Source organism: Nomascus leucogenys, chromosome 8 (genome assembly GCF_006542625.1).
Source record: "Nomascus leucogenys isolate Asia chromosome 8, Asia_NLE_v1, whole genome shotgun sequence".
Classification (NCBI taxonomy): Eukaryota; Metazoa; Chordata; class Mammalia; order Primates; family Hylobatidae; genus Nomascus; species Nomascus leucogenys.
Genome location: NC_044388.1, coordinates 64,552,349 through 64,560,600, shown reverse-complemented (window position 1 = coordinate 64,560,600; position 8,252 = coordinate 64,552,349). Strand labels below are relative to the sequence as shown.

The 8,252-nt window shown below is 43.5% G+C and overlaps 1 pseudogene; it reads right to left on the bottom strand.

Moving 5' to 3' along the window:
• Positions 1-4,395: 4,395 nt before the first annotated feature.
• On the bottom strand, positions 4,396-5,435 carry LOC100603762 (annotated as a pseudogene).
• Positions 5,436-8,252: the final 2,817 nt, after the last annotated feature.

The following is an 8,252-nucleotide window of genomic DNA, read 5'->3' as shown; positions in this document are numbered from 1 at the left end:
GCCTGACCAACATGGAGAAACCCTGTCTCTACTAAAAATACAAATATTAGCTGGGCGTGGTGGTGCATGCCTGTAATCCCAGCTACTTGGGAGGCTGAGGCAGGAGAATTGCTTGAACTCAGGAGGCGGAGGTTGCAGTGAGCTGAGATCATGCCATTGCACTCCAGCCTGAGCAACAATGAGTGAAACTCTGTCTCAAAATAATAATAATAATAATAATAATATTTACAAATATTTATTTATTATATTGTATTAATCTTATTTGAATAACATTTACATATTTGTTATTAACAAAAATTTTAATTGATTAATTAAATATATATTTAAATAATATATATTTAATTAATATATAATATATGTTAATTAATATATAATATACATCAATTAATATATAATATATATTAATATATAATATATAATATATATTTTATATATAACAAAATTAATTTGTTATTATTAAATATTAATTAATTTGTTATTAATACATTAATTAATGTATAACTATTATTGCATCATGGGAAGTCATTTTAGCTTAGAAGATTGCAAGTCCAGTGTAGTGGAGGGGTTGAGAGAATACATGCTGGAACCTGACTGGGGATGTAAAACCTCAGATGTGTGGCTCTGAGCAAATCATTTAACCTCTCTGTGCCTCAGTTTCCTCATCTGCAAAATAGAAATATCAACTGTAAGGTTTTACTAAACTGTTAAGCATCTCAAACTTAACACATCTAAAATCCAAATTTCCATGCTGGGAGCAGTGGCTCATGCCTATAATCCTAGCACTTTGGAAGGCTGAGGTGGGAAGATTGCTTGAGCCCAGTAGTTCGAGTCCAGCCTGGGCAACATAAGGAGACTTCGTTTCTACAAAAAATACAAAAATTAGCCAGGTGTGGTGGTGCGTGCATGTAGTCCCAGATACTTGGGAGGCTCAGGTGGGAGGATTGCTTGAGTCCAAGTGTTTGAGGCTGCAATAAACCAAGACTGTGCCACAGTGAGAGGTGACAGTGTGCTGGCAGTCCTCACGGCCCTCGCTTGCTCTCAGTGCCGCCTCTGCCTGGGCTCCCACTTTGGCAGCACTTGAGGAGCCCTTCGGCCCGCCACTGCACTGTGGGAGCCCATTTCTGGGCTGGCCAAGGTGGGAGCTGGCTCCCTCAGCTTGCAGGGAGGTGTGGAGGGAGAGGCACGAGCAGGAACCCGGGCTGCGCGCGGCGCTTGCGGGCCAGCAGGAGTTCCGGGTGGGCGTGGTCTTGGCGGGCCCCTCACTTGGAGCAGCCGACAGGCCCTGCCCGCCCCGGGCAATGAGGGGCTTAGCACCCGGGCCAGCGGCTGCGGAGGGTGTACTGGGTCCCCCAGCAGTGCCAGCCCATTGGCGCTGCGCTCGATTTTTCCCCGGGCCTTAGCTGCCTTCCCAAGGGGCAGGGCTCAGGACCTGCAGCCCGCCATTCCTGAGCCTCCCATCCCCTCCATGGGCTCCTGTGCAGCCAGAGCCTCTCCGACGAGCACCACCCTCTGCTCCACGGCGCCCAGTCCCATTGACCACCCAAGGGCTGAGGAGTGGGAGCGCACGGCGCAAGACTGGCAGGCAGCACCACCTGCAGCCCCGGTGCGGGATCCACTGGGTAAAGCCAGCTGGGCTCCTGAGCCTGGTGGAGACATGGAGAACCTTTATGTCTAGCTCAGGGATTGTAAATACACCAATCAGCACCCTGTGTCTAGCTCAGGGTCTGTGAATGCACCAATCGACACTCTGTATCTAGCTGCTCTGGTGGAGCCTTGGAGAACCTTTATGTCTAGCTCAGGGATCGTAAACACACCAATCAGCACCCTGTGTCTAGCTCGAGGTTTGCGGATGCACCAATCAACACTCTGTATCTGGCTGCTCTGGTGGTGCCTTTGGAGAACCTTTGTTTGGATACTCTGCATCTAACTGATCCGATGGGGACATGGAGGACTTTTATGTCTAGCTCAAGGATGGTAAACGCACCAATCAGCGCCCTGCCAGAACAAACCACTCGGCTCTACCAATCAGCAGGATGTGGGTGGGGCCAGACAAGAGAATAAAAGCAGGCTGCCCGAGCCAGCAGTGGCAACATGTTTGGGTTCTATTCTGCAGTGTGAAAGCTTTGTTCTTTTGCTCTGTTCAATAAATTTTGCTGTTGGTCACCCTTTGAGTCTATGTTGCTCTCATAAGGTGTAACACTCACCGTGAAGGCCTGTAACTTCACTCCTGCAGCCAGTGAGACTAGTAACCCACGGGGAGGAACAAACAATTCCAGACGCAGCGCCTTAAAGCTACAACACTCACGAAGAAGGTCTATAGCTTCACTCCTGGGCCAGCAAGACCACAAACATCTGAACATCGGAAGGAAGGACCAACTCCAGTACGCACCACCTTAGCAGCTGTAACACTCATCCGTGAGGGTCTGCGGCTTCATTTTTGAAGTCAGTGAGACCAAGAACCCACCAATTCCGGACACAACAGCACTCCATTCAGGGTGACAGCATGAGACTGCATCTCTTTAAAAAAAAAAAAAAATCCAAAATCCAATTTCTGTCTTCCTCTTCCTGCTCAAAACTGCTGCTTCCTCAGTTTCTCCAAAGTAAACAGCAACTTCATCAAGTGCTCAGGCTTAAAGCCCTGGAATCATTGACTCCCCTCTTTTTCCCCCATCACGCATCTAATTCACCCGTGAGTCCCAGGTTATTACAAGAATCTCCTGTCTGTCCTTCCTATTTGTTTTTGCGACTCTATAATGTATTCACCAATAGCCACAGTGATACTTTCAAAAACAAATCTTTTTAATGTCACGTCTCTGCTCACAGTCCTCTAATGACTTCCTGCCTCACTCAGACTAAAAGCCAGAAAGCTGGCAATGGCCCATCTGATCCAGCCGTCTGTATCCTTGGGTCTCATATTCTACCCCTCTGGCCTGTGGCTCCCTGCCCTGCAGCCACACTGGCCTCTTTGCTGTACCTGAACTGAACATGCTTGCAGCTCAGGGCCTGTAGCACCAGCTGTTCCCTTAGCTTAGAAAGCCTTGTCCCCAGATATTCCTACCCCTTCTCTTACTGATCTTAACTCAAAGCCTTCTATGACTCCTCTATTTAAAGTGGCAGGCCTCGAATCCAACATTTCCTACCTGCTTTCCAGCTTTATTTTCCTCCATAGCACTTCTCATTGTCAGGCATATTACACAATTTACTTGTCTATTTCATATGGCCTGTCTCCGTCCTCTCCTCCTCCACCCTCTCACCCCCCAGGCATGTAAAATCCATGGGGCAGGGACTTTAGTTTTTTTCCTCATTGCTATATCCTCAGCTCCTAGAAAAGTGCTTGGCACACAGGACACCTCAATAATATGTGTCCAGGGCTCCCAAGATCACCTCCAGGTTCAGGGATTTACCAGGGGGACTCACAGGACTCAACATAGAGTCATGCTCATGGCTAAGATTTATTACAGCAGGAGGATGCCAGGCACAAACAGCAAAGGGAAAAGATGCATGGGGCAAAGTCCAGGGAAGTCAGACACAAGCTTCCGAGGATCCTTTCCCACCAGAATCACACAGGACACACTTGATTCCTCCAGCAGTAAGTTGTGACCTCAGGTCTGAAGTGTTGTTTACCAGGGAAGCTCATTAAAGGCTTAGGACCTATGGTTTTTATTGGGGGCTGGTCACTAGGCACCGCTGCCTGGCACATACCCAAATTCCAGACCCCCAGAAGGAAAGAGGTTGTTTGGCAGAAACCATATTGTTTGTACAGTTTAGGCACAGTGAATCCTTCTTATCAGTTCTGGGAATGGTGGGAACCCTCCCCAAGTCCAAATTCCTGGACACCAGCCAAGGGCCAACCTCGCAAGCAGGGCTTTCTAAAGATAGCAATCTCAGGTCTGCCATGTTAACTCTGCACAGTGTGTTAAAAAAATTTGTTACTTTTCAGTTGACAAAAATAAAGCATTTTAGAAAACAAGAGCAAGATAAGGTCAATTAAAGAAAATCTTTCATTTTTTTTGCACATTGGAATCATGGTGATAAATTTTGATCTTACTTATGCACACACAAACACTGTTTGCATATTTTTAAAGTAGCTTGTCCTGGTAGGAAGATGTGGATAGAACCTCACACATTGCTTGGATTCTATACATTTTAGGATCCATTTCTGAAGGAAATGAGAAGAAGCAAAATCTAGATGGAATGAGTGTCTATCAGAGAGAGTGGAACCTGTGACTGCCTTTATTGTTTTTTATTTGAATATATATTTTTATTTAGAATGCAGGATTAACGGCGTGATAATAAAGTGTCACTCACAAGTCTGTAGTGAGAAGCACATAATCTTCAAAACGTTGTTTTTCACCAGTAATTTACACATAGCAGTATTATTATTTAGTACTAGTGTCAAAGACGGCATTTAGATTCTTCAGCTTTAGGGCATTTAGCAACATCAAAATGATTTATAGTCAGACAGAGGAAAGCAATTCTAAAGCAGTTTCTTTTTCTTCCCTGCCAGTTCCTTTGCAGTAAGATCCATCTTCTTACATGAGGAATCATTAATGGAGAGAGCTTCAACAAATTTCCAGGTCTTCTTGAATACAACAGAGAATGAGTAGAACGATGACTGGGAATTACCATAGGAGTGACTATCAGAGATAACCCCAGTGGACACAGACTCTCCCTATGGGGTTCCAAGCCAGATGTCTCTGAGGTGGTTGGAGATGGCTTTTGTAGTGGACATTGCCCTGGATGGTTTTTGAGCCTTGATGACAGCAGCACCATGTTGCCGCACAGCCATGAATTCTCCCTGGGGCCAGCTGTCATGTTTCAGAGCTTCATAAACAACTTCCTTTCCTTGCAATTTCACCTTGGCTTGGTTGACATCTGGATACTGACTCAAGGAATGGTTTCCCCAGATATGTAATAATCTTTACATTGTCAGCAGTCACACCAAGTTTAAGAGTAATTTGAACTTGAGTTTGGTTATGATCCAAACAAGTCAAGCAACTGAAGTTCTCATTGAAGATGGATGGAGCCAACTTAGAGGCAGTCAGGCAGTTGATATTGGCTGCGTTTCCCATAACAATAACCTTAATGAACTTCTTGTCATATTTCTCCAAGGCTGCACCCTGCCATTTGAAGATTTTTACATTTTCAGTAAATCTTTCCTCTCTTGGCACAGAGCCCAAGAGAATGGCCACATCCAGGTCTTCGAAGGCAACTTCTTTATTTGTTTGGATGACATCTGTCAGAAGGGGAAGGGCACAGTCTTGCTGTTCCATTAGGACACTGTTCAGGACAACAAGCATGGGGGTGATATCCAATGGCACAAGAATGATAGGCTAGTCTTTACCAAAGACAGATGCATTTCTAATACTGTATAGCAGTGAATATATGATTTGACCAGCTGCCCTAGTCACAAGGACTGGGATTGGTTCAGACATAACGGGGAACTGTGTGACAATTTCAGCACTTGCAAAGTGAGCCTCAGGGAGTCGGGTTACTTCTACTGCACAACTGACTTGTGACAACCTTTAGCACAATATATTTATATTTGGTTTTGGTTTTGCTTTTTGAATACCCAGTGCTCAGAAAACTAGCTGGCACATACAAAAAGCTGCAAAAATACTTGTACAGCAGGTAAATGATACCCTATAAATGCTAAAAATGATTCCATTTCATAGGCACATGAGTAAATTCAACCTATATCAAAAACAAATGTGACTTGTGGCCGATGCTGAATATAACTTGAAGATTGGTATTAGAGCTACTGTGATAAAACACGTTAAAATATTTTTATTGTACCATACTTAGGTATGTTGGAATGGTAAGTAAATAGTTGGCATTGCTGCTTTTGTTTGGTTAAGCTAAAACAAGAGACGGAAAACGCACGCACGCACACACACACACACCCCCCCACCCCCCTGAAAAACATCTGGTGTTGTATGGAATTGGGGAAGGAGAATCCCTAATTCTCTGAATCGAGACTTGCTTAGAGCAGTCTTCTTCAATGCGAGACTGTCATCATGATATTGAGGCTGTACGGCAACTTCTCAGGACAGAAGCTCCCGGAAAACTTCAGCCAAAATCATTTTTCAAGTTATAAGGCCAGTAAAAGAAAAGCTGGCTTACGGCTGGGCGCGGTGGCTCACATCTATAATCCCAGCACTTTGGGAGGCCGAGGCAGATGGATCACCTGAGGTTGGGAGTTCGAGACCAACCTGGCCAACACGGAGAAACCCCATGTCTACTAAAAAACAAAATACAAAATTTTCCGCGCTTGATGGCGCATGCCTGTAATCCCAGCTACTCAGGAGTCTGAGGCAGGAGAACTGCCTGAACCCGGGAGGTGGAGGTTGCAGTGAGCCGAGATCGTGCCATTGCACTCCGTCCAGACTGGGCAACAAGAGCAAAACTCTGTCTCAAACACAAAAAAAAAAAAAAAAAAAAAGGAGCTGGTTTACTGAAGTCTGAAAAGAGATAGGTAGGAGAGATTTAAGAAAAGTATGTAAAGTCTTGAATATATCTTGTGGTTTTAGAACTTTTTCCCATTAAAGCTTTTTTTAAATAAATATTATGTTTTGCCTAATATTTTTAAAGCATTATTGAGGTGGAATATGGTATTTTAACTTGTGATGATAATTAGCATGGCCTTTATATATACATACATATTTGCATATGTGCATAAACATACATGCGTATACTTTCGTCTCCCATTACTGGTTAAAAATGGTTACTTTCTACTAGCTTAGGTAAAATACAAAATTTATTTGTAAATTGTGGAGAGATTAAAACAACCCACTTTAGAGGGGTGACACTAACCCATTCTCATGCAGGCAAACTCAACTCTGCTTCACAATGTGGCCTCATGGCTGACACAATCTTTAACAACATTTTAATGTTCAAGAGTCAAAGTAAGAAGAAGAAACAGTATCGTGAAAGACAACAGCAATGTGATGAAACACTTAAGAGTTCTACATTTCCAGATAAGTCACTATCCCTCTAAAATATTACTGTGGAACTTCTCCTAGGCAAATATTGACTCAACACATAAAGGGGCCTCAAGTATGTTTCTAGATATAGGATTCGAAAATGAATGCTAAACAATTTTTCTGGGCTGTAGTACGATGAGATATTCCTAGAGTTTTAGAGATGAGTCAGTTCTTAAGAGACCCAGATGTAATTTTTCACTGTGCAATCTTGGAAAGTAGGCCCAGAGATTTTAAGGAATTTGCCTAAGATCACATGACAAGTTCTGGGCCAGTGGAAGAACCCATATCTGCTACTCCTAGAATTCTCTCCAGGTTATCCTACTGCTTCCTTCAGTCTCCAGAGAAGGGATACAGGCATTAAGCACCCACTATATATATATAATATATATAAAATATAATTTATATATATATTTTTTATATATATATATATAAATACAGCAGGCGTGTCCAGCCTTTTTACTTCCCTGGTCCACATTGGAAGAAGAATTGTCTTGGGCCACACGTAAAACACAGCAACACTAACAATAGCTGATGAGCTAAAAAAAAAAAAAATTGCAAAAAACATCCATAATGTTTTAAGAAAGTTTACGAATTTGTGTTTGGCCACATTCAAAACCACCCTTAGCAGCATGTGGCCTGTGGGCCGTGGGTTGGACAAGCTTGATATTCAATAATCTAGAAGCTTCTGAATTAATACAGGTTTGATCAGGAAGTGATTTTATGCCTCTTAGGCTGAAGTGGGCGAGGCTTGGCTGTATGATGCCATTTTTAGGTTGTACTCAAGAATGAACAGCTAGGGAAAGTATACCCTCATTTGGTTTCAAAACCCAGGAATCTTAGAATGTCCATTGAAACTCTGGAAACTTTGGATATTAACTCTATGAGAATCTTAGCACTTTTGGGATCTGTATTTTTTCTCAAATAATGCTGCTTTGAAACAAGCCTGCCTTCCTTTGGTCTGCAGACTACCCTGAGCCAGCTGGTGAGCCTAAAATATCACACTGGCCCATCCAACTCGAATTTAGGGCAGCAGTTTGAATTTAGTTGCAAGTAATACATTAAAACCTGAAGAACGTTTTTGGTGCGTAGCTATGTATTTTGAAAAAACTGGGGGATTGCTCGTGCTTGGGGATTCTCAATGACACGTGACATCAAAAATAGAACATGGTGGCCGTCTCTCCAGGGCTGACTGAGGTGACAACACAGTTGCCCAGCTGGAGTTGCTGCTGAGAGGTACCCGCCCAGATTTGTGGTAGTGCAGCTTGTCCC